The sequence below is a fragment of the Sycon ciliatum genome, chromosome 7 (genome assembly GCF_964019385.1).
Source record: "Sycon ciliatum chromosome 7, ocSycCili1.1, whole genome shotgun sequence".
Lineage (NCBI taxonomy): Eukaryota > Metazoa > Porifera > Calcarea > Leucosolenida > Sycettidae > Sycon > Sycon ciliatum.
The window spans coordinates 27177010-27201739 of record NC_088649.1 but is presented as its reverse complement, the minus strand read 5'-3'; the positions used below and the strand labels follow the sequence as shown (position 1 = coordinate 27201739).

Genomic DNA, 24730 nt, shown 5'->3' with positions numbered 1-24730 from the left:
GATTACCAACTTAGATGTATAAGAGATGTATAAATTTATTTCGAAGTAGATGTATGAAATAATGTGTGGGTATGAGCCGAAAGAAGCTATTTGTCCTCCTACAGGAATTTGCAACACACTGCAAAGTCTTGATCTGCTTATGATAAAACTGCATCATAAACTAAGCAAATCACAATCATACTCCTCATCATCGACAGTAGTATCCTTTGTAACTTATCTTGCATACTCGATAGTCACAATAGTAGGGCCACTTCCGATGGCTATCCTAAACAGCATCCCCAGCCTACCCACTATCCCAGGTCCGCAGAGATCCTTAGAGGAAGAGCAAACGGCTGAATCATGAAATACTGGGAATGTGTGTAGTCTTGTTCGTCAGGCAAGACTTACAGATGAATTAAGTGAGGTGTGTCATGAGGCAGTCCACTGGGAAGATAGCCGAGATTCTTATTTCCCAAATGCCTGAACAAGGAAAGAGTATGAAGGAATGTTGGAAATTGTGTCTTAATAATCTTTTGACAGGGAAATTTAAGGTTTTCATCTTGTAGCATTTTTAAGAGAGCATATCTGAGAAAACCAAAAACGCTGGGCAGGCCATCTCGCTGATTTCACTCCAATTTTGCAAGTAGGTTTCCTTTGGGGTCTACAACAATCATGCAAAAGGGCTCGTTGCATAACTTACGGACACCTTGGCTAAAATGGGCTCAAAATACGACTGAATATTGGGTCCAAAACGAGCGCTGGTACAGCGTACGCAATGGAGCTAAGAACAAACCACCACCCAGCCAACATTATCTCACCTGAGCAGTCTTCACATCACCACCACATAGAGCCTTGGCTACATCCAGGAAAGCAATGGCCATCATCTCCAAATATCACTAAATTGCATCGCTAGAATAGCCAAATGTCAAGGGCCATAGCGGGCATCTATTTTTCTGAACCATGGACTGCAGGATAGTGGACTATACAACACTACCACCCAGGACATGTCTCGTAAAAAGTGTTCCAGGTTTTCTGGAAATAAACAAATTCAAATATTTTCACTTCACCACATTGCAACATTGCCAATTATATACCCGACGACAGAAAGAGGCTTCTCAAGCTCAAACACCAGGCACTGCTCCAGACAGCACGCCAAACACTGCAGCGTGGTCACCTTTACCGAGTCTGACAAGAAATTCGAAATGACAACCCTTGTCACTCCAAACAACAACCATTTCCTTCCCTGAACAACTCGAATTTCACTAGCAGCAAAGCTCTGCAGAAGTGCAAACATATTGAACAGATCTCGATTTGTGCGATCGAAGCACGATATTTTTGCGTCCTGAAACTGGCCGTGTGCCGACCACCGCGTGACATAGCAGATCGACGGATTTGATCGATTTGATCGACAATCAAGATCAGAATCAAAATCTACATGATCAGGTTGATCAGCAACATGATATTTGCTATGCTGCTACTGTGATGTATGAAGGAATGCTGCTTGAGTTAAACCATGAAGAGGTACGATGCCCTGCACTTCATGATTTGGGATCTAGCTGCAACCTGTTTTCCAGGAATATCATTTGAAATTTCGACCACGTAGCATACTAACCAACCACCAAAATCTCAATCCCTTGACAATACATGCAGAATCCCTGGATTTTTCGCAAAATCCCTGGATGGCACAAAAACAAGTGAAAAGGGCTTTTCCCGCCAAAAAAAGTTCAACTCTGCAGATCTGCGTACGGCACAGTTCAACCCTGCACTGCAGTTCGATCAGTCGGCACTTCGGCGCCCGCCTATAGCGCCTGTCAGTGCAGATCTTGTGGTCAGGTCTTGAAAGTGCCGTTTACAGTTCGAAGTGCAAGTGCGCACCGTACATATTTTTTGAAAACAACGGGGACATTCAAAGCAAATCCATGGAGTTTTCAGGAAAATCCTGTATCAGACGAAACTGTGACTTTTCCGGTATTTTCCTTCAAATCCCCAGGACCCCGGGAGTAGTGTTGATTTCCCGGGATTTTCCCAGGAAAACCGGGAGGGTTGGCCAGTATGACAGGTATGACAGGTTCGAGCACTTGCCTTTTAGGTGCACCCTGGAGAGATCGACTTGTTGGGTACGGAAATGCATCCTTGGCTATTTCGTGTATCTGGTAAGTTGGTCGTGTGTTCCGTGCATTTTTTAGGATGCCAACAGTAATTTTGTGTTTCACGCATGGATGACATCTGGTGCCGGAGCGACATAGCTCGACAAAGAGAATAGAGTTGATTCCTATCGACATAATGTCTCTATTCCCACCTGATCTATATTCCTGCAAGCAGATAACGTGATGATCTCAACACAATGGTCATTATTGGGGTTTTGAGCATAGTCATCCGAGTCCTAGAAATCGAATTTTCATTACGAGCTGATTTCAAAATATCCTCCTTGCCAGGTCAATGGAGTCGCGCTGAGACCAAACGTTGCGCGGTCAACAAGCTCTGCATTGTCACTGATTAGAGTGTCGACCTTTTGGAGACAAATAGTTGCTCGACAAGAAAATTACAACAAGCAGACGTACGCTCGCTCCTCACCGAACCTGAGGAAAACCCACACCTTGCTACATGCTGCGAACTCCGGCAACTCGGGTAAATGTACGCAAACATCGTGTTGCTGATCAGCCTTCATCGTCCAGATTTTGATTCTGATCTTGATTGTCGATCAACTCGATCAAATCCGTCGATCTGCTATGTTGCTGGGTTGGTTGGTTTATTTTAATTCACACAATAAGCGGGAACTAGACGCAATGTTATAAAGGCGAATGGATACTGTAAAACGACAAACTTTCGCGAGCGATTAACTTTCGCGACTTTCGCGAGCAGGGTCGAATCGCGAAAGTTTGACACGCGAAAATGAAATTTTGTGCATGTACTACAGTACACTGCAGTACGCGATGATCGATCTTTTTGCAACAGATCTGTACTTACGTACATGGTACATGTACGCGCGCGTGTATCACTCACTGCATGGACTGACTGTACATTCACAGCTAGCGCTGATCGATGGTTGCACGGCTACATCTAAAGATTCCAAACTAAAGTAAAGCGCGCAGCTGTTTGGAACGTAACAACACTTGCTAGTTGTCGTTGGAGAACGGCGACTTGAACCAGAAGAGAATAAAACGATCGACTGGAGAATGTCTCAGTGTTGTGGAGAGTGTTGTTGGAATGTTTGGCCAGATTGCTGTTCCGTAGATTTTAGTACTGCTCGAAGAAATCTTTTGAATTTTATCGCCATGAGTATCGCCCAGTGGCTCAGCAGTTCGAAGAGAAAGTCTTCCGATGATCCCTCTTCGAACACGCCTTCCTTTCTCCCTGTTGCCGATAGCGAAACTGCAGCTGCGGCGGCAAATGCATCTGTGATGGAGGAACTGGCCAAAGCTCCTGGAAGTCGGAAACGCTCCAAGTACCATCGTTATTCCGACGAGCTGAGAGCAAAGATGGGCAGGCATGCTGCGGAGTTCGGTAACAAGTCGGCGGTCGACAAGTTCTCGAGCGAGACTGGCCACAAAATCAACGAGAGCACAATTCGTAATTGTAAGAAGTTGTACTTGGCGACAATAAAAGATGTCAAGGACCCGAACCAGGTGACTGCTCTTCCTCACGGAAATGAAGGACGTCCGATTTTATTGGGCAACCTGGACGCGGAAGTGGCGGACTATATCCGCGCACTTCGTAGCGCTGGTGGTTGTGTCAGCACGAGCATTGTTGTAGCAGCTGCGAGCGGAATCGTTGCGCACAAGAAGCCAAGTCTTCTGAGAGAGAATGGTGGACATGTCAACATCACCAAGGACTGGGCTGACTCGTTCCGAAGGCGTCACCACTTCGTAAAACGGAAGGCCACCAAAGCTGCTAGGAAGCTCCCTGAAGACTTCGACCAGCAGAAATCGAATTTCCATCAGCGGATCAAGACTGTTGTACAGGAGCACACCATTCCAGCAGAACCGATCATCAACTGGGACCAGACAGGGACCAAGCTGGTTCCTGTCAACTCCTGGACATTGGCTGAGCAGGGCAGTAAGCAAGTCAGTGTTGTCGGCAAGGACGACAAGAGGGAGATCACCATCCTCGTCTGCGTATCTGCTGCTGGCGTGTTGCTTCCTCCGCAAGTCATCTACGCTGGGAAAACTCCGGCGTGTCATCCCAAGGTGAACTTTCCGGATGACTGGAATATCACCCACTCCCCCTCTCACTGGAGCACAGAGGAAACCATGCTGCAGTTTGTGGATAACGTCGTGGTTCCATATGCTGCACAGCAGCGACAGAAGCTGAAGCTACCAGCATCGCAACCTGCCTTGGCGATTTTTGATGTATTTGCCTCCCACCGCTGCACTTCAGTCCTGGACAAGCTGAAGGAGCACAACATTCACCAGGTGTTCATTCCGGCTGGCTGTACTGGTGAGCTTCAGCCACTGGACCTCACCTTCAACGACCAGTTCAAGGGCAAGATGAAGGCACTCTTTGCCGACTGGTATGCGGCCGAGGTTGAGGCAGCACTGAAGGATGGCGTGTCCCTTGACAAAGTCAAGGTCGATCTGAAAGCGTCCACAGTCAAGCCACGGCATGCCAGGTGGCTCATCACCGCCATGTCCGAATTAGCGGATGCAGCAGCGTGCGTGAAGCTGGGCTTCCGGAAGGCTGGAATTCTGGACTGTATTCCTAGCGGTAGTTCTAGTAATGAGCAGTAATATCTCTGCAACAGCAATAACAGTGTTCAGTCATGTACATAGACCAGCACTAGTACTTACCTTATGGTTCTCTTTGATTCCTTGATTCTTTTTTCTTCTTCCATTCTTTGATTTCTTCTCTCATTCTTCATGTACTCTGCGTCCCAGCTGCAGCAGCACTCCGAGGCTTCGTAAAATAAAATTCTTTAAGGTTTTCGGTGGAAGGTAAAAATCGCTAAAATTAATCGCCGCTAACTGGTCCAGTTTTGCAAAACGCTAAATTTAGCCGCTTTACAGTAAGCCGCATTTAGAAAAGAGAGGACAGGAATTAGAAAATGACGAAAGTATCTGACAAGGGGTGACAGGGTGGTTGAGGAGAGCTAGGGGCGGGCTAATCTTACCAACAATATGGTAGGCAACTTATGCTAAACTTGTTCTGTCTTGCTATGGTCCCAACATCATCTGGCAGCAGGTTCCAGAGTGCAGATCCTGCGACTTACGGCCGAAAAACGCCAGAGCGAGTGGAGGATGGCCCGGCTGAGAGCTTTCGATTACACACTTGGATTGATTCATAAATCCATTCGCATGCATTCAAGTCGTTCGATTTCCATGTCGTGAGCCCTGGAATCGATTCGGAATCGATTCCACGGATCCACATGGGGTGATGTGAAAAAAGAAAAGAAAAGAAGCCACGTGTTGAAAAGTCATGATGGTACTAAACTGGTCCGCCACATGCACATGCACACAACTCCATCAAACCTCTTCCAGCAACAAAATAGGGGAAAGGCAAGATAAAGGAGGGAGAAGAAAATGCTGGCAAAAATTGTTCATAGAATAACTGGGCACAGTTGCTTCAGCAAAATTTGTTACTCTTGGCACTGCTGTGCTCCAGTAACAAACAAGGAACATCATAAACGGAGCAATATCAAACCGAGCAGGGAACAGCATTCCTTCTGTCTCGTAATCATCAAACACCGTCGAGATCGGGAATGCCTCGGCATTGTCCATTTTTCAGACGACACTTAGCGTCAAATTAAACATGGAATATTCTACATGCGAAAGTGACTACATCATGTACAAGTACATGTGAAAGAAAAGCAATGAGAAGAAAGTCAGTATCAAACAGCAGTTTTTCGTGAAATCTACGACTTACCACGGCTGTCCTACGCCTTGGATACTGCGACATTTAAAAAGATGGCCGCGATCGCGCGTCTCCCTGGCGATCGCGTACGCGGCACCACGCGGACGCAACGGCGTGGCTTGTATTCAAAATTTGAAACACTCAAAAATACTGGTTTGGTTCATCTGCGCTGCTTATTTGCTGCTCGTGGCTGGCTCTCTGGGTCGCGAAAAGCAAGCAAAATGCTTCCACCGAAAAGCAGCTTTCTCCTCGTGCAAGAAGAAACAAAATCGACAGAGAAATTTTGAAGCTGGCTTTCTTTCTCTGCGTCCTTCTTCTACGATCCGTTACGAGTCGTCCATTACTCCTTTGGTGGATCTCGCCCTGCTTGTGGAGCGCTTATCTTCTTTCGTTTAATTGTCTGGAGCTGGTCTTCATTTTCTATTCACTCGTTTGTCCTTGGTCGACATTTCCCACACATTCGCAGCTTGGGCCGCAGTGGTTTTCGCGCGGGCCACGGCCCTCGAACTTCCTTGGCTATGGAGGGCCACATCAAGAAGCTGGAGCAGGTGTGCAGGATTAGTGGTGGAAAATTTACGAAACAGGACCGATCCACCCGTTATTCCGTTGCCGAACGTGCCGGTGAGATTCAAGCATGCTTCAAAATCAATGTATTGAATGACCAGCCTGGCATACACCCTGAGTTTTTCTGCAGAACATGTAAGAAAGTGCTAGATAGGTACAGTAAGGCGTCTAGCTCGTTTGTGACTCGTGGTGGTGGTTGTGGTAGTAGTAGCATAGAGTGGGTGGCTCACAAACGTACTGGTTGTTCTGTCTGTGACACCCTGAGTCGTCCTGGCAGAGCAGCCACCAAGGACACCACCCCAAGACTGATTGATAAGTGTGATGATGCTAGTGAATGTCCACAGGCTACCCAGGATCAAACCGTCAATCCACAATCAAGTCATGAAAAACAAGCAGGCACACAGACAAGTACAGACGTAGACGTAGACATCGAAGACCAGAGTGGTGTAGATGTAGACATAACTGAAGTACAGAAGAAAGCCACTCCTCCTTACCAAGCTGGTATTGCACTGGATGGAAGCCGTTTCACACACGATGTCAGTTATGCTGCATGCCCTATCTGCAGATTAGTTACCGATCCAGCTATAGAGGCACCTTGTTGCAAGCAGGTATTTTGCTTGCCATGCATCTACCAGTGGCTCCAGGGGTCTACCAAATGCCCATACTGCCGGTCAGCCCTGATGGCGTCACAGCTTACATCACCGCACCCCTTTGTAGGCCATGCTCTAGCGGCAATGCTGGTGCACTGTGATTTCAGGGAATCCCCCCTTGTAGGGTGTCGACAGGTCTTGTCCTTGGCATCCTTGGTTGATCATGTCCGGGAATGTTCACATAACCCTGGTAACAGTCTTGAACCCCACCCTACAGTTGTCACGGGTTCCTTTTCGGTATCTGACGTGCTTTTAACCACACCACAGCACACACGTGGCGCAACATCAACGGCACTGCTTTCACACTTGGTAGGCTGCATGTCTGTAGGTGGGACATTAGAAGTGTGGTCCGGTTCTCGGGGTAGGCCACAGACATGGAAGAGGGTAACGAAGGGTGAGAAGGAGGCATCAGATGTGACCACTCGAACTTTGGAGCGCAGGGGTAGTGAGCTGAAATCTTTGGCAACTACTGTTGCCAGCAGTTCTGGTAGTGCCCAAGAGCAACTTCAGCATGACCTCAAAGTCATGGCTAAATCAGACAGGGACAGCCTTTTGACGGATGCAGGTCTACTTTGCACCGGGGAAGTGTCTGCTCTAGCACTGAAGGCAGACCTGCATCTGACGTGGTATGCACTGAGGAAGTTGAGGGTATGGTTGACGGAGTTTGGTATCTTTTTGCAGTCAGAGAGGTTGATGAGGGCAGACATCCGATCAGAGCTCCCTTTTGAGTTTCTAGCAGAGAAGGTCCCAATGACAGACAAGGCTGGGAACATCACCCTGTGTGCCATGGTTGCCATTTTAGATCTTGTCGGCCTTGTCACCCACTACCTTTCTGCCATGCATGAGGCTGGACAGTTGACCTGGCATGATGGAGCAGTCCCCAAGGACACCATCATTGTCAAGATTGGTGGTGACCATGGAGGTAAATCCTTCAAGATGGCTTTCCAAATCGCCAACCATGTCCACCCTAATGCACTTGAGAACACCGTTCCCTTTCTTTTGTTTGCAGCAAAAGATTCACCAGCCAACATGGCCACTGCACTTCAGCCCTTTCAGGCACAGATTCGTGAGCTGAGCACCATGACATTCATGTCGTACAAGGTGAAGGTTGTGTTGTTTGGAGACTATGAGTTCCAGACGCACAACTACGGTCTTTCCGGTAGCAGTGGTGTGTTCCCTTGCTTGCACTGCCACACTGCAAAGCGTGACTTCCAGCAGTCACCTGCAGCTAGGACTCAGCCTGTACTGCCCCGGACTCTGACCACACTTGCACAGAATCACAAGGAGTTTCTTGAGAGTGGGGGTGTTGCTTCAAATGCAAAGAAATACTTTAATGCTGTGAGGCCATGCATTCTGCCCGTGCCAATTGAGGATGCATGCATCCCCTCATTGCATTTGGATCTTGGGATATTCCCATACCTATTTGAATGCATGTTACAGGAAACCCAATCCCTTGACGTCGCACTAGCCAACCACATGCCTGACATTAACTGTGATCTGAATGGTCGTACCTTTAATGATCTAGTTAAGATGAACAGTGACAGGAAGTCTAAGGAACTAGAGCTAGCTACCATTGATACTAAGTTGGATGACATGATGCAACTGCTCACGTTCAATGCCATACACCTTCAACAAGCAGCAGGTACTGAGGTGCAGAGAATACAAGTAGTGATAGGCCAGCTACAGCTACAGCACAGACAGCTATCTGAACAGCAGAAACAAATCAAAGCAGAGCTTGATGTGCTCAAAGGTCACATCGACAGTGTCAAGACTTTGACAGATGGGCCATGCCTTTCATCCTACGACGACACACTACAGACTGTCAACATCAAACGGCAACAGTACCATGGCGGAACCTTTGTCGGCAACCACGTTCACCGTATGTTGAGTCCCGACAAAGATGGCAACTTTGCCTTGGTCCACAAGCTTGTCCAGGCTCCTTCCAAGGCTCTGGAGAAGTACGAACTTGGTGCCGACCACCCCGTCACAGACATGGCTGCTTCCTTGGCTGCACGATACACAGCACTCTTCACCACCTTTGCGAAGTGTCGTGCAGTCTACAACCTTGCCTCAGCTGTAAATGAAGACCAGCTCCACCAGCTTCAATGCCACATCCAGAGCTTTATGACCTTGGTGAGAGAGCAGATCGTGAAGCGCCATCTGGGGAACATCACTCCCAAGTTACACCTGCTGGAGCAGCATGTCGTGCCACAGATGACCCACTTTGGCTGTGGACTGAGTCTTCTGTGTGAGCAAGGTGGCGAGGCTCTCCATGCAGCGTTCAACACTTTGGACAAGAAATGCAGCGCTGCATGTCCACTTCAACGACTGCTCTCCATCACTCGCCAGCACTACTTGAGGACTATCCCCAAGTTACAGAACGAAATGCCTTCTGCTAAGAGGAGAAAAGATCGTCGCGTCAGGTCTAATATTAATTCGAATCATTGCAAGGAGAAATAGGCCGATAAATAACTGTTTTACTTATTATTTCGTTGTTGCTCTTCGGAGTGGGAAAGGGGTCCATCATTGCACGAGTGATGGAATGGGTGTTCTAAGCGTGCCGTCTCAGATGAAGACGAAAGAAACAAACTTTCTCCTCATTTCTCCTCATGCGCTTCAGGGCAGCAACCAAATAATTTGAATTTCCACAATCACTCGTGCATGAAAACTCAATCGCGTGCCCACGCGGTACACGCGCGTCCCGTATCCAAGGCCGTTGCTACAGGTCGTCTCCATCTTTATAGATGTCGTGCTGAAAACAGCCGTGTTACGGCCCTTTTCCTGAAATGTTTTAGCAGTGTCAATATATTGACACTGCCAGAAATAAGTCTGTACACATTACAAGACAGATATAATGTACAAACTGGGCTTGCATGCTTTTTCATGTACAACATACAACTTGTTCAAAATTACAAAGCATGTTCCATATATTAAGCATTCATCCATATTGGAATTCAAGCCCACATTATTACACATATGTCATAACAGAATTGCAGCACTTCCAAATTAGGAACTCCCAATGCTCTTGGGGCCCCTAGCATTTTGGCGGCCTACTTGTATCTATGTATAATTTAGTGCCACTCTCGCCTGCATACATTCTGTTGTGTTTTTACATTTCTCTTCACTCTGATGAGCTGCCTTAGACAGCGAAACCGGTCAGTCCTTTAAAAAGATTTGTAAAACCGAAAATATGTGTTCTGTGAAACAACTTGTGTCGGGGATGTTTCCCTCTTCAGTAAATTAATGATTGTTGTTTGGAGTGACAAGGGTTGTCAGTTCAAATTTCTTGTCAGACTCGGTGGAGGTGACCACGCTGCAGGGTTTGGCGTGCTGGCATCTGGAGCGGTGCCTGGTGTTGGAGCTTGAGGGGGCGCTTTCCGTCGTCCTCACCGATTTGAATGAGTTCGCCCGACTGGTTTGCTATGGAGCGAGCATTAAATGAGCCAGAGCACGCTAAAATATGACCACAGACCAAAAATTCGATTTTCAGTTTTTTGTTCAAAAATGATCAAACACACCTAATGTTTGCTATCTGAAAGTTTTGGATTGATCTGACATGTCTAAGTGTTGCTACAATGGTATTATATGCAGCACTGTTGAAATGGTGAAATTCTATGTACAGCAATGGGATTGTCATTTTTGCACACAGTTGATATGTCCCTTGGTTCATCCTTTCCTGGTCAGTTCCTCTGTCCAGGGTCTTATAGCATGAGCTGACAGGTACTCGGCCACATCCAAAATTTCTATAGGCAGCTGAGCTGGGTGTCCGAAATACCGCCTGTTTGGAGTACCACTGGAGAACCGCCAGCGAAAACACGGTCAACAACTGTAGATGGCCGAACAAGTTGGCTCCACGTCCTCTCCATCACACTCCACCTGTACTTTCAGATATACAGTATACACTGCTGCACACTGTCTTCCTCAACATACTCGACGTCGCACTCATATTCCCCACACCAAAGCCCATCTGCACACAGTTTTCTCCGGTCGCCAGAGAGTACTGCTTTCGCTGCCTACTGCTCGTGCTAGCGATGTTCCGCATAAGGGTACTCAAATTATCGACTTGAGCAAGTTGAGGGAGCAGCAGAGTCCATTGATTGTTTTTGCACTTGCAACCAATACTGGCATTGTCCCGGATCTGTGCAGCGATGTCCATTCTGGCCAAATCATCGGCCGACTCACCTCCCAAGTCAGTGTCGATGCCAATCGCTTGCGAGGTTGTCATCAGAGTAGAATTCCTCGTCACTGCAGATCGTGGGACTACCAGCATCAATTCTTTTACACTCGATGAAAGTGTCGCCCTCAAATGACTCGTCGCTGTAGCCATCATCGTCTTCCTTGTTTCCAACCCGAATCCTCAAAATATTTTATCCTGCGCATGGAGTGCGAGGATGTCGTCTTCTTTCGCTCCGCAGTACATTGCTACTACTAGGCTGTTCCATCGATGACGATCAGTTTTAGGCGACTCAGCGCAACATGGAATACAAACTCAAACAAATAAACTTACTTACTTGAAACAAAGAAATGCATCCGGAACAGTCCATTCGACCGAGGAGAACAACAACAGCGACTCGCGTTGCACTGCACTTCGTATTTTTTGCCGCGAAATTCAAATCGCGATTTTCTCGACTTTTTCAAAAAAAGCTGTGGTCATGTTTTAGCGCGCTCTGGCTCAAATATTGTATGTCGGTGAGTGGCAACATGTATAGACTAGAATCATTCGGTTCCGAATGCAAATATCTGTACTTCGCCGGGCGTTTTCCAAAAGCAGCCAGATAGATTTTCTTCATTTCTTCAAGAAGTACTGCCAGCTATATGGTTCATGCAGTAAACATTAGCTATTCGGTATTGAATCAATGTGAAGGACCTACAGTCCGTTTCAAAATGATGAGCAATCCTGGCGATCGCCCGCGGAGTTTGCCGTCTTACCATATGAGCACTCGAGAGCTGCATGGAAAAACTCACTGTGAACTGGAAGAAATATTCCGCGCGAAAGCAGGAAGAATGACAACTCACTCACGTTCATACAGTCATGAACGTCTCGTTTACAACAAACGAGTTCTTCCTCGCATCGATAATGGAGTCAGAGAGAACTTGTCGAAACGAAAGTGTTGTAATTGTTGACGAGCGGCATGGGTCCCACTTCGTTTTGCGATCAAATAGTTTCTTTGAGCTGCGATGCAATTTTATTTTATTTTTATTTATTTCACCTTACCGTGGCCAGAGAATATAGGCCAATATGGAGGGAGGGGGCAGTAGCCAGCCATGGCAGTAAACAAAAACAAAGCAGAAATATAAATATTACAGATTACTGGAGGCAAAGAGAAACAAACCTCGATAAAGAATTAGCAGTTTACCGTATTTTCCGGGGTATAAGCCGCACTTTTTTTCGCTAAAAATCGGACCAAAATCGCCCCTGCGGCTTATACACCGAATATGCCTGCGTGAATGAATGCTTAGCATACATCAGTATGCATTCTGACGTCACGTTACATGTCATTCGACTCAGCTTCGCGCCTGTGTTGCTATCCCGGCACTTTTACTAGTTTTAGTGCGCGGGCTACACCATACGGTACGCGTATACGGGGACTCTATTTTGGGTATTGCAAGTGCCGGTTTCCACACATCCATACATAATAAATTTGTAGAAAGGCCATTTGTCAATGAGTGTGAAAAATCTTGGTTTGTGGGTGCGGCTTATACTCCGAATACCAACTTTTAGTCAATATTTTGCCTCAAAAAGGGGGTGCGGCTTATATCCCGGTGTGGCTTATACCGCGGAAAATACGGTATTAGGGAGGTTCTGCTCTACGCTAGGGTGACGCAAAGAATCACGCGAAGTCTCTTCGCTTTCCCATAACGTAAAGAAATCCTGTTCTGCTCTACTCTTCACGTAGAGAAGTCACGTGGAATGAGTCCTGGGAATTTCCCTTCTATATTTGGCAGTTTCCTGCATCAGCTGATCGATACCCAGCCAATCCGTACGTATTTTCTTTGCGTGTGCCACAACGTAGAGAACCTCAGCTCCGCGTAGAAATCTGGACCCAAAACATACGAAGCCGTAGACTCTAACCCAGACACCTGATATCTAAGTGATTTCTCTACGTTTGACGTATAGCAGAACTTCTCTTTTAGAACACGAGCTTCATATTGGCCTTGAAATCAGTTAGGGTACAAGACGATTTTACTGATAGAGGCAGGGCCAGCCAGAGAGAATAGGCAGCGAAAAACGGAGATCTGGTATAAGCTGATGTTCGGGCTTTAGGTAAAGTGCAGGGATTGCGCGTAGAACGAGTGGGAAGAAACCAGTTATATTTACGCAAGTGTGGAGGGGCTTTGTCAAGACGAATAGAATGAACAACAATACACAGTTTTCGATCCGCTTGACTAGAGATAGGGAAGGTTTGCAGAAAAGGACTTTCAGTATCCTCTTATTGTGGACTTCCAGGGTACTCATTAACGATTTACTTAGTAGGGATGACCAGGCGGTTGAGCAATAGAAAAAAATGGGGAGAATATTACAATGATAAAAAAGGCAAATGCATTCAAGCGGTAGGTGGGAGCAATGAGACACGAGATAGCCAACAGCTTTACTGACTTTGCTACAGATATAGTCGACATGTCTACTAACGATAAGTCTGAGTCAATGACAAAACCAAGATGCTTGTGTTGCTTTACCACTGTGAGGTCTGTGAGAGATCCGGGAAGAGTAAATGCATAGGTTGGCTCTGAGTTCGGCAGGAATAATATCTGAGTCTTGGCGATATTAGGTCTTAATTTCCAGGTAGTCATCCACTGATGGACTTCGTTGATGCCGCACTGGAGACTGTCTCGCAGCCTCTCTAGACACTCATTGAACCGGAGCAGTCCAGTATCGTCAGCAAATAAGGACACACCTTCAACATGACTGGGAAGTTCATTAATATACACTAGGAAAAGGAGGGGCCCTAGGATGGATCCCTGCGGCACTCCGGACAGAACAGGCGAGGCATCTGAGAGAAGTCCACCTACAAAGACTACTTGCGTTCTGTCGTATAGGTAGTCTGTTTTCCACTTTAGCGCTGCGCCACACACACCGAAAACTTTGGAAATTTTAGCAAGTAATGCACAGTGCCACAAGGTGTCAAAAGCTTTCTCGAGGTCGAAAAAGCACATGGCAACTTTCCGCCCCATATGACGATAGTCGACAATGTTTTGGATCAGCTTGGCGAGCTGTAGAGCAGTCGAGTCACCACGACGAAACCCAGATTGCGCAGGATCCACAGCAGGAGAATTTTGATTGATTGAAGAAGAGCCGTTCGCAAAGTTTGGAAATACAGGACAGGAGGGAAATTGGGCGATAGTTACTCGCTTGGGATTTGCTGCCTTTTCACTTGTAAATAGGCACAAATGTAGCCAGTTTCCAGTCGGTAGGGAACTTGCCTGTGGTAAAGAAGGTTAAATAGGTGGTTTAGTGGAAAAGAAATCGCAGGAGCTAGTTTCTTTCTTGAAGGAATGCGCAGTGGAACTTGTAAAGACACTATCTCAGCTCTTTGCTTCCAACACGGAGTTCTACCTGGAAAAGTCTTCCACGGGCGGCGTCAGCTTCGGGTCATAAAGGGTACATGAGATCAATCAACGAGATGCCATATCCCGAAATCCTATTTGCTTCATCTCAAAAGAACTACGACAAAAACGCCTTTTTACGGTACATTCCAAACATGACTTACAGTACTTCTAATTTGGTTGTGGCTTTGAACAGCCCGTCAGGTAGGTGAACAAGTTGATTACCGTCCAAATCCCTGGGAGAACAAAGTAGAATTTGGATAGGATGTATGATCTTGGAAGAATATTGCGTGCTAGTATGTAGGTGGAGTGTGTGGATTACAGTGAGGGCTGCGTCCCACCCGCCTGTATAGATTCACACAAAGAGTGAGTTTCGAAGTCTGAAGAAAATGTTGAACGGTTTCTGCTGGGATGACCACTACCCCATAGCTGAATGGTTACAGCATCGCTGGCTACAAGCGAGGGTCCCTGGTTCGAGTCTTGGTGGAGTCAGGCAATTTGTTCTTCAGACTGCTCCTACTGCCATTGCCGTCGTTGCCGATCTTCTCATTCTTCTAGTTGATGCGGTTCCTGTCACTGCCATGCCAGTAAGTGTCTTGTCCGGTTGTTTTTCCGGTGGTCTAGTTTATTGTGAGTCGACGTTGCTTGGTGTTGATGCCGCTGTGTTAGATCATCTTGTACCAGGATGATTCTTTGCTGGACGTCTCCTGTTGTCGGATGCGTGAGTCCAGATGTTGACACGTCAGGCGAAATTACTGGTCAGTCGGCGACACGCATTTTTCACAAAAAAATTGCACCTGCCGGGAGAGTATGCGTGTACTCGAGTCTCATCCTGAGCACGTTTTTTTCTTCTTTTTTTCAGCTCCAGTATAGCTGTATTTTTCATAGCAAAGCCGTCCTCGATTGTTGTGTTCGTTGTTCAAACGAAGTGGACATTCAATCATGAAGGCAGGGGACATTGGAGCCTGATTGGAGTTTCTCGTGGCATAGGAATGCCACACAGAGACACTTTGGGATTTTCTGAATATAAAATACCGTACGCACGATGCTGAGATCAATTTGTGCGATATCAAATTGTTTGTGATCTACCACATCGAGCAGAACGGGATCCAAACACAAGCTTACCGACGGTTTGGCTGCCGACCTGACTGGACAAATGATCCCTGGCTTCACCTGACGCCAGAAGTCGGACACCATTTCCTTTGCCGCGACGTCCATCACCAAAAAGAACTCCATCTTCGTCGTGAAAAGGCTTGAAATACTCAATATTCAACCGAGATTCGCGGACTCACCCTTTCTCAGATCGAATCATTTTTTGTTGTAGCAGTTGCAGGGCAGATCCCCGCCACTACTTGAAAAGAAGATGGCTCCAAACCATGCCTGGAACAAGCCATATCGAGGTTGCAAGCCACCCCTCTCAGCACTTTTTTTGAAGAAATTCGAAATTTCAATGGTGGAAGATATACTATGAAGAGAATTTCAAAAAGTATGTTTCGCGGAGCGATCGCTCAACCTACGTCATTCAAACTTTGCAGGATGGTTCAGACGTACATGCTAGGCATGGAACCGCAGAAGATGATAATATCATAGCTGACACACAGAGTCACACACACAGCAGATTCGTGTGCACAGATACTAAATTAGTGGACGTCGTCATCTTCTTCCCGCTGATCTCAAATGTACTACACTGTATGACGTGCTATTTTGCCTGATGAGATCGGCAACGATGGTGATGGCAGTCTAAAGCACTGACATCAACGCCAAGCAACAGCAAAGATCGGCACTGACGGTGATGGCAGCGTCTAAAGCACTGACATCGGCAATGGCTAGGGTCCACACGACTAGCCATTTGGTATCGAATGTGTCCACGGCACATCCTGATTATTCTGATGATAGTTCTGATAAGTATGAGTCGTCCATTGCTAGTCATTTGTTTGAGCATCCTGATTGTTGTGCTGGGTATTCAGATGATTTTGTTCGATTGTGTCATGTGTACGCAGTGCTAGATTGTTTTGAAGCCGTTTACATCCATACAAAGAAACCCAACCTTTGCAAGCAAGCATAAGCAAATTAAATTCACACTTCGGCTGTTAGGTAGGTTATCAAAACCTCGTTAGTTATGTCCAGTGATTGTCTCTTGTTGTCGCACTACCTGTCACGCTGATTGAGTTTTCTCGCACTTGCACTTTTGTGTCATTATTGCTATGTGTATAGGTCACGCATTTTCGCTTTTTACTTTAGCTATATTCTTCTTTGCGCTGCTTGACCACCTCCTTACCGTACTTAATTCAGTTTTTTTTTTTTTTTTTTTTTACTAAGGCCACAGCTTCCAATCATGACATGCAAAGCAGCGGTGCAGCATCGCAGGCATGAATCGTGGACGTGGTGACGGGGTCTCATGTGCTCCACCGACATAGGGTCTCGGCTTCACTGCACAGCAAATGCGTCGAGAGAAAACGGGGGCTAGTAATTATCGGGAGATGGGGGGGAGAAGAAGAGAAGAAAGAGAGAGAGAGAGAGAGAGAGAGAGAGAGAGAGAGAGAGAGAGAGAGAGAGAGAGAGAGAGAGAGAGAGAGAGAGAGAGAGAGAGAGAGAGAGAGAGAGAGAGAAAGAGAGAGAGAGAGAGATAGCGAGAGAGCGAGAAAGAGAGAGAGAGAGAGAGAGAGAGAGAGAGAGAGAGAGAGAGAGAGAGAGAGAGAGAGAGAGAGAGAGCTGGGAGATAGAAGAGCACAGTGCTCTTGGAGATGGGGACTGCGAAGGATAGCAGGTTCTGGGATATGTGCATGAGAATCAGAATATTGGTGATGATGGCAGCAGGGTTATAAGGTAAGCAACTGAACAATAATAAGAACAGGGAAAGCGTTGGCGAGCAGATTCAAAGTGCATCAGTAGCAGAGAGCCAGTCCTGAGCAAGAAGGTGCCGGTACACCTTTTTCTTAAAGCTTCGCATGTGGGGCTGGGCGGGTGGGTGGTGGAACAGGTCTGGTGGCAGGGCATTCCATGTTGCAACGGTGCAAGCAGGGAATCCTTGGAGACAGCTATTCCGGGTGTTGGCAGGCAGGCCAGTTGTCATCTGGTATGGATGGGAATCCTGCAGCTGGAGAGACTGACGGGTAGGTCTTGTCTCGGGGGCACGGTGAGTGGCTGGTTTAGGCAGCATCTGCTTCAGAGGGCTGGATGCATCTAGATAGCAGAGCTTGTAGGTATAGGCAGGTGCAGCTACCAGGCGACGGAGTGCCAGGCTAGGGAGCCAAGTACCTGCTCCGATGATGTGGAGGGCCCTTCGCTGGATCTGGTCCAGCTTCTTAAGATAGGACGAGGGTGAGCCCATCCACACTAAGGGGCAATACTCGAGTGTGGGTCGCACAAAGCCGTTGTAGACGCGTTGGCGGCTCTCGGCGTCCAGAATGGGAGACGCTCGCTTCAGGAAGCCAATCCGCTGGTTAGCACGGGAAGCTAGGGAGCGGAGGTGGAAGGAGTAGCTCAGGGTGTCGTCAAAGGTGACTCCCAGGAGTTTCAGCCGACTCTCTTCACTGACCGGTGTGCCGTCAAATGTTGCTCGAGGGAGCTCCCAGGGCTGGCGATGGTGGCCTATAGACATAGCCTGCGTCTTGGAGGGCTCAAATTTGATCCTCCACTTATGTCCCCAACGGGAAAACGCATCAATGCCCTGCTGGAGGAGCTCAGAGCCACAGTCAATGTCAGCTCTTGATGTGAGGCAGTGGAAGAGAGTGGTGTCGCCAGCGTAGGCTGCTAGCTCCATAGCTGGTGGGAGGTGGTCCTCGCCATCATTGGTGTAGAGGATGAACAGGGTGGGACCAAGGATACTGCCCTGCGGCACGCCAGCTTTGGTCGGGTACGGACTGGAAAGTTCACCTCCAACTGCAACCCTCAAGTGACGATCAGTCAGGTAATCCCTCAGCCAAGCGAGAAGTGGACCAGTTACACCATAGCAGTGTGCCTTGTGCAAAACGCCTACATGAGAGACGCGGTCGAATGCGCCAGCCACATCAACTGCAATGACTCGAACCTGACCACCTCTGGCTGCAACGCGACTCCATTGGTAGTTGAGTAGCGTGAGTATGTCCTGGGCGCCGAGTTGGCTGCGGAAGCCATACTAACTTTTCGATAAGATGTTGTGTGCCTCCAGGAACTGTCGGACTGAGTGGTTAATAATGGCCTCCATGACTTTCGACAGAATAGAGAGGAGGGAGATCGGGCGGTAGTTCTTAACATCAGATTTGGATTTTTTCTTGTGCACCGGCACAACCATTGCCGTCTTCCACATTGTAGGTTGCCGACCTTGGCGGAAGGCCTGCGAAAAGAGCCGTGACACTGGTGCAGCCAGCTCTTTGCTGCATTGCCGGAGTACACGCCCGGGGATGCCGTCTGGACCCGTGGCTTTGGCGGGGTGGAGTTGCCTCAGCTTCCGCTCAACTATGCTTGGCCGAAAGTGGACATTGCGGAGTTGGGCTTGAGATCGGGAGCGGACTGGAGGGAGGCTGTTGGCTTGCAAGTCGTCACCAAGACTGCACTTTGCGGAGAAATACTGCCCGAATGCTTCGGCCTTTTCGCAGTGTTCCTTTTCCTTTTCCTTTGCCTTTATTTCACCTGATGAGAAGGCTTGAAAGTATACTTGTGAAACCAAAACTTTCAAGATTTTCGTAAAGCCCTTTTTATGAGTATTGTCACATTCTTGTCTCAGAGGAAACTGTCTATATAAGCAGTAAAACAATAAGTGGCCCAGAATCTGCGAAAACCAGGCTTAGGGTGAAATAGGGCGCACCTTCGCAACGTGCAATGGGGTGATATGAGCCGAGCCAAGCAAAAAGGTGGCTTAGGCATAATTTTTGGAAATTTCTTTTTCCATGCCAAAGTGATGTCCACCTATCCAACTTCCATCAGGAAAATTTTGGTGCCCATCTGAAATGTATATGTGCCATAAATACGTATACATTGCGCACATGTCACAGCATACCTGGTATCAATGACACTAAGGATTTGAAGACCTGCCCAAACTCCTAAAATCATGGGACACCAAGTGGAGATAAAGCTTAGCAGGTGTGGTAGCAATACAAGAAGAACGAGCACTTGTGTTATAATTAGAAGATCCAAAGAAAGAATAAATAATTGATCTATGTATCTCATGTCATTTCTTCACGCAACACGAATTTTCATATCCCTCAATGATGTTGTGAGTCTGTGACTATATTTTCGCTGGGCTGGGAAACGTCGCATCTTACCAAGACAGTCCGTGATACTCTCTCCAATCGCCTTTGCCAGCATGAATTAATCCTTTCATGTAGCTCGTAGTTCTGTGCCAGAGACCGAGCTCCATTGGTCCCTTGCACGTAGGTCCAGCAGACAGCACATCGCTAAAAAGCGGCACTGATTCTTTATCCGTCCTAGTCCATGTCATTCTCCTTCCCTGGTGCAGGTAGTGGTAGAAGGCACCACGGGACGATATGCTAGCAGGTAGAGTCAATGCGTCGCTTCGTCGTGTGGCACCATTGGCCTTGAAAATGAGGAAATTTGGAATACAGTACGCCACGTCATGAACATTTGAAGGTGCGAAACGAAGTGAAACATCGCAGCAAGGGCCAACTCACTAGGCAGCTTGTCAGAATGATAGTCGGATGGCTTGTAGACGTCTTCCCATAGCTATACTAGCCGCTCTAGTCGTGGCCACGATGAGAAACACGGCCATTCTGAATGAGCGAATCTTCCTCGTCAAGTGGGGTTGGGCGCACGCGGAGACAGAGTGTCATCCTGCTCACCCACATTCTCCAGAACGCTCCATTACGATCTCTGGCAGGGGCAAGAAATCCCCACAACGATGAAAGAGGGAACACTGAAGAAGTGTTGCTCAAAAATAAAAAAGGCCTCTTTCTTCTTCTCCACTTGCAAACTATTTTACTTGAAAGGGTACTCGAAAGTGAATATTTTCGCGACTGCGCTCGAGTACAATTTTGCCGACTGTGACGTTTTGGTGATTTTCTCGATTTGTTGGCAAAACGCTAAGCCACTTTTTAGCTTGGGGCGGCTCATATCATCACGGAGGAAATTTCCTGTGAGCAAGTTACCGCTTCGATAACTGAAGCTGTTGCATAATTTGTCCCATCCAAAGTTCTGGAAACGAGGCCTTCCGATTCGGTATGGTGGACGCCTGAATGCACCCAGACCGAGAGGGAGAAGAAAAAGCGCTGGCGCGACCGGAGAAAACACCCTTATGACCCAGCACTTCAGCAGGCATTCACCAATTCCGTGACTGTAGCGATCGCCACTCAGTTCCGATCATGACGTGCAAAGGAGGACAGCCTCTGTGGCGACCTCTCAACTGGGTCCCTCAGAGACAAACAGTCGTGGACGAAGTTGAAAAACGCCGCTGGCAACTGCACACAGCTCGAAATTCCCCTAATTGTCAACTCTTTCGGCCGCGAGTGGGCAACGAGCTCAGAGAAAGCCGAGGCATTCGCTCGCTTCTTCTCAAAGAAATGTAGCGTTGCCGGTCCGGACCTTGTGGAGGCTGACCTACTGGACCCTGCTCCCTCAGATGCTCAACCTCTTTGCACCATCCGCTTCCGCCCAGAGGCTGTGTGCCGCCTCCTGGCAAAGCTCGACGTCTCCAAGGCTACAGGGCCTGACAGTATTTCTGCTTGCGTCCTCAAGGAATGTGCTCACGAGCTTGCAGAGCCACTGTCCAAGTTATTTGCCTTATGCTTCCGGTCTGGAGTCCAACCTAGGATGTGGAACACGGCCAACTTTGTTCTGATCCACAAGCGATCTTCCCGCTCAACTACAGGCCCATATCCTTACTGTGCATAATCTCGAAAATAATGGAAACTCTAGTAAACAGACACATCGTAAACTATTTTGAGGACCACCATCTGCTCACGTCACACCAGTTTGGATTTCGCGGAGGCCTCGGAAAATCAGACACTTTGCAAGCTCTCCAAACTGCCTGGGCAAGAGCTGTGGGCTGTGGAGGGCGGCGCGTATCCTTGCTGTGGACATCACAGGAGCGTTTGATCGTGTCTCACATGTCGGCCTCCTCCACAAGATGCGTAGCCTAGGCATTAATGGTCTGCTTCAGAGATGGCTGGCCTCGTTCCTCGACACCCGTTCCTTACAGTGCCTCGTTGGAGGCGTACGTCATCTACGTACACGACCACCGCTGGAGTCCCAGAGGGAAGCATTCTTGGACCAACACTTTTCAAGGCGTACGTCAACGACACGCTAGATGTTCTCGCTGACGTCGACAGCCACAGCAGCCCCTGGGGCATGAAATCGTTTTCGTCGTTCCCCTGCGCAGTTGTAGGTTCTTTTACGTCCAATTCCCTGCTCTCCCAGGGGGAGTATGGCTACCATAGATTTTGGTATTCTGGATAGCTAGGGACAGAAAGCCTAGCAAGGGCCACCAATGTGAACTTGGCCAGCCTCAGCCGAGTTCAGCTCGTCGGAGCACTCCGGGAAAAAAATCCAGCCAAATGATCGAGTAGCATTACAGACTGGGCTACCAATGGACCCTCAAGCCGCCAGCATCAGGATGCTTACGATCATGAATCAGCTAAGGGAGACAGTGCGTCTTCTTGTGGAAGATATTGCGGACCTGAAAAGTCTAACAGCCTCCAAAGAACAGAAAAAGGAAGCCGCCATTGCGCACTTTCGAGAGGAGATTCGGGCTCTCCAGGAAAAGAACAACTAATTCCAACGTGAAAGGAAGAATCATCAGAGCCAGCTGCAGTACGTGCTAGGGGGGATTCCTACGCATCCCGGATAGCCATTGAAGCACCAAGAGAGTCCCCAGGCCCCCAGTCCGCCTTCTAGGCTGCGTTCGTTTTTAGCTTCCTGATAGAGTAGAATCACTCTATTGATGGAGGTAGACGGTAGAGGTTCAGGGGTTTTACGTCGGGCCGTACACGACGGCTTCAAAGGCCAACTGGACAACAAAGAAGGTGACGCCTAAGAGAATGTTTTATGATTTCGCGCATGCTTATAATGTGATAGTGACGTCAGTTCGCTACAGTACTCCCCCGCCATTGGTGAGGCCGGGAGGCGCGAAGCACGATAAACAAGAAAAAGAGAGAAAAGAAAGGAAGCGCGGCATGTACAAGGCGGAAAGGCAAAAATAGAATACAATATGTACAAGAGAGCGCTGCGTGTATGAAGTTTGTTGATAACGTGGTAGCAAAGACCAAAACAAAACTCAGAAAGCAGAAATTGGAAAAGAAAGAGATGCATGACAGTTATCAGGAGTGTTATCATGTAAGAGGCGGCTGCACAAGAAACACTGGCGCGAGGCGTGCTGTGTGAGGCGAGGACTGATTGAGGCGTGCGTGCCTCCAAGTGCTGTGCCGGGCGTATGCCTGCAAACTGATACTTGGGGTGGAGGTGGCCAATTTCCAGCTTGAGACGACTGAACAATGTGCTGTGACAGGATAGTGGGTTATCCAGGTGGGCCGGGAGGTCGGCAGGGGCCACACTAGCTCCGAGGCTGGATCCAGTTTCGAGATGGTGAGGCTCAGGTTTTACAGTCAACAGTCGGCGATTGACTGGATCCCGAGAGTTGAGGTGAGCAGGGAACTGCGGCAAGCCGAGCTCAAGGATGGCATGATGAAAACTCCGAAGAGCGCATGTCGGGGTCACCAATTTAGGGTTTTAGGGTTTTAGCAGTCTGAGGCGGATCCAGTGTCGAATGATGCTGAGATTCAAGTTTTATGTTACCGGCCGGCAATTGACGGCAACCCAAGAGTTGAGACGAGCAGGAAACTGCGGCGAGAGCTCAGGGATGGCACGCATCGGGCAAACTCCGAAGTGGGCAGCATTAAGGGTCACCAGTTTACGGATTTATGTTGCGCTCTAGTCGACGGCTACAATGGCCAACTGGACAACAAAGAAGTTGAGGCCAAAGAGAACGTTTTTTTCTTACGCCTGACTATAATGTGATAGTGATGTCAGGTCGATACAGAGGTACCTGTACGCGAATTTTTTTTCTTCTGTATTGAGTTGTGTACAACTACAGTCTGTATCGGCTATTGAGTGACCGGATATAAGAATATATCGGCTACAGTGATATTGGTAAGAAATATCAAGAGCAATACACCACACCGCCACATTGCGCTCTTGGCCGATCCAAACTCTGCACTCACATCACCAACACCACAGAAACAGATGTCTGAAGGGTCATTGTCAATATCAATCCATATACCGGAATTGTCCTCTTGTACTTTTCGCTGCTGTTATTTCGCTATCTTTCGCTGGTTTTGCAAACCTGAAACACTGACATGACATTTCGGAATCGTAGGAAAGCATGATTCATATTTTGGAGAGCAGCAAGTCGTCACAGAGCAAGGCTGTCAACGCTGCAAACAAATAGGAGCGAACTTTTTTTCATTATTCGTCCACCAGGCGCAATGAGAAGAAACGCACTGCCCTCACATCTCGTTGTAGCTATTTTTCAGTTCAGACCTTGACAGATCAGGACAATGGCACCCAGGAGCAAGAAGAGTGGAAAATGAATAGCAATAGCAGCTAGCGTGTCGAAGCTTCGCCACGCAGCCATGGCTACCTGCAGTGGCCATGATCATCCTTAGCAGACGGATGGTCCTTCGTAGCTGTCTACATACAACTGTAGCTGATACAAAGCTGCTCTTGGTTCTGCACGGGTTTCGGTACAGGGTGGATGAAGATCCACATTTTCGCTTACGTTGGTTGCGACCACCTCGTGAGCAGCATCAGGTATCGGTCATAAAGGGTGGGGAAGGGTACCTAAGATCAACCAACGAGATGCCACTGTGCACTGGTGGATAATCATCGAAAAGGTGGCAGATTCTGCTCGAAAAGCAGTGAAATTGGCAGAACGATACAAACCTTATGGCGGGCAATTTCTCGAATTTTGCTCCATTTCTTTATCCACATACCAAACAAGCATGAAATTTACAAGAAAAAGTACCGAATTCTGCCCATTTTCTGCCGGCATGATCCGCATATGCCTAGATGCCACATCCCGAAATCCCATTCGCCACATCTTAAAAGAACAGAACTACGCCAAAAAAACGCCTTTTTACGATACATGCACAACATGACTTACAGGTATCTCAATTCGGTTGTCGCGTCAAACAGCCCGGCAGGTAGGTGAACAAGTT

The 24730-nt window shown here is 47.8% G+C and overlaps 1 long non-coding RNA gene across 1 annotated transcript; it reads right to left on the bottom strand.

Moving 5' to 3' along the window:
* Positions 1–387: 387 nt before the first annotated feature.
* LOC135821485 (uncharacterized) lies at positions 388–24730 on the bottom strand. The gene is made up of 3 exons (XR_010554372.1): positions 24676–24730; positions 14750–14821; positions 388–459 (listed from the first exon to the last, which is right to left on the bottom strand). It is a non-coding gene; the product is annotated as an uncharacterized LOC135821485 (long non-coding RNA).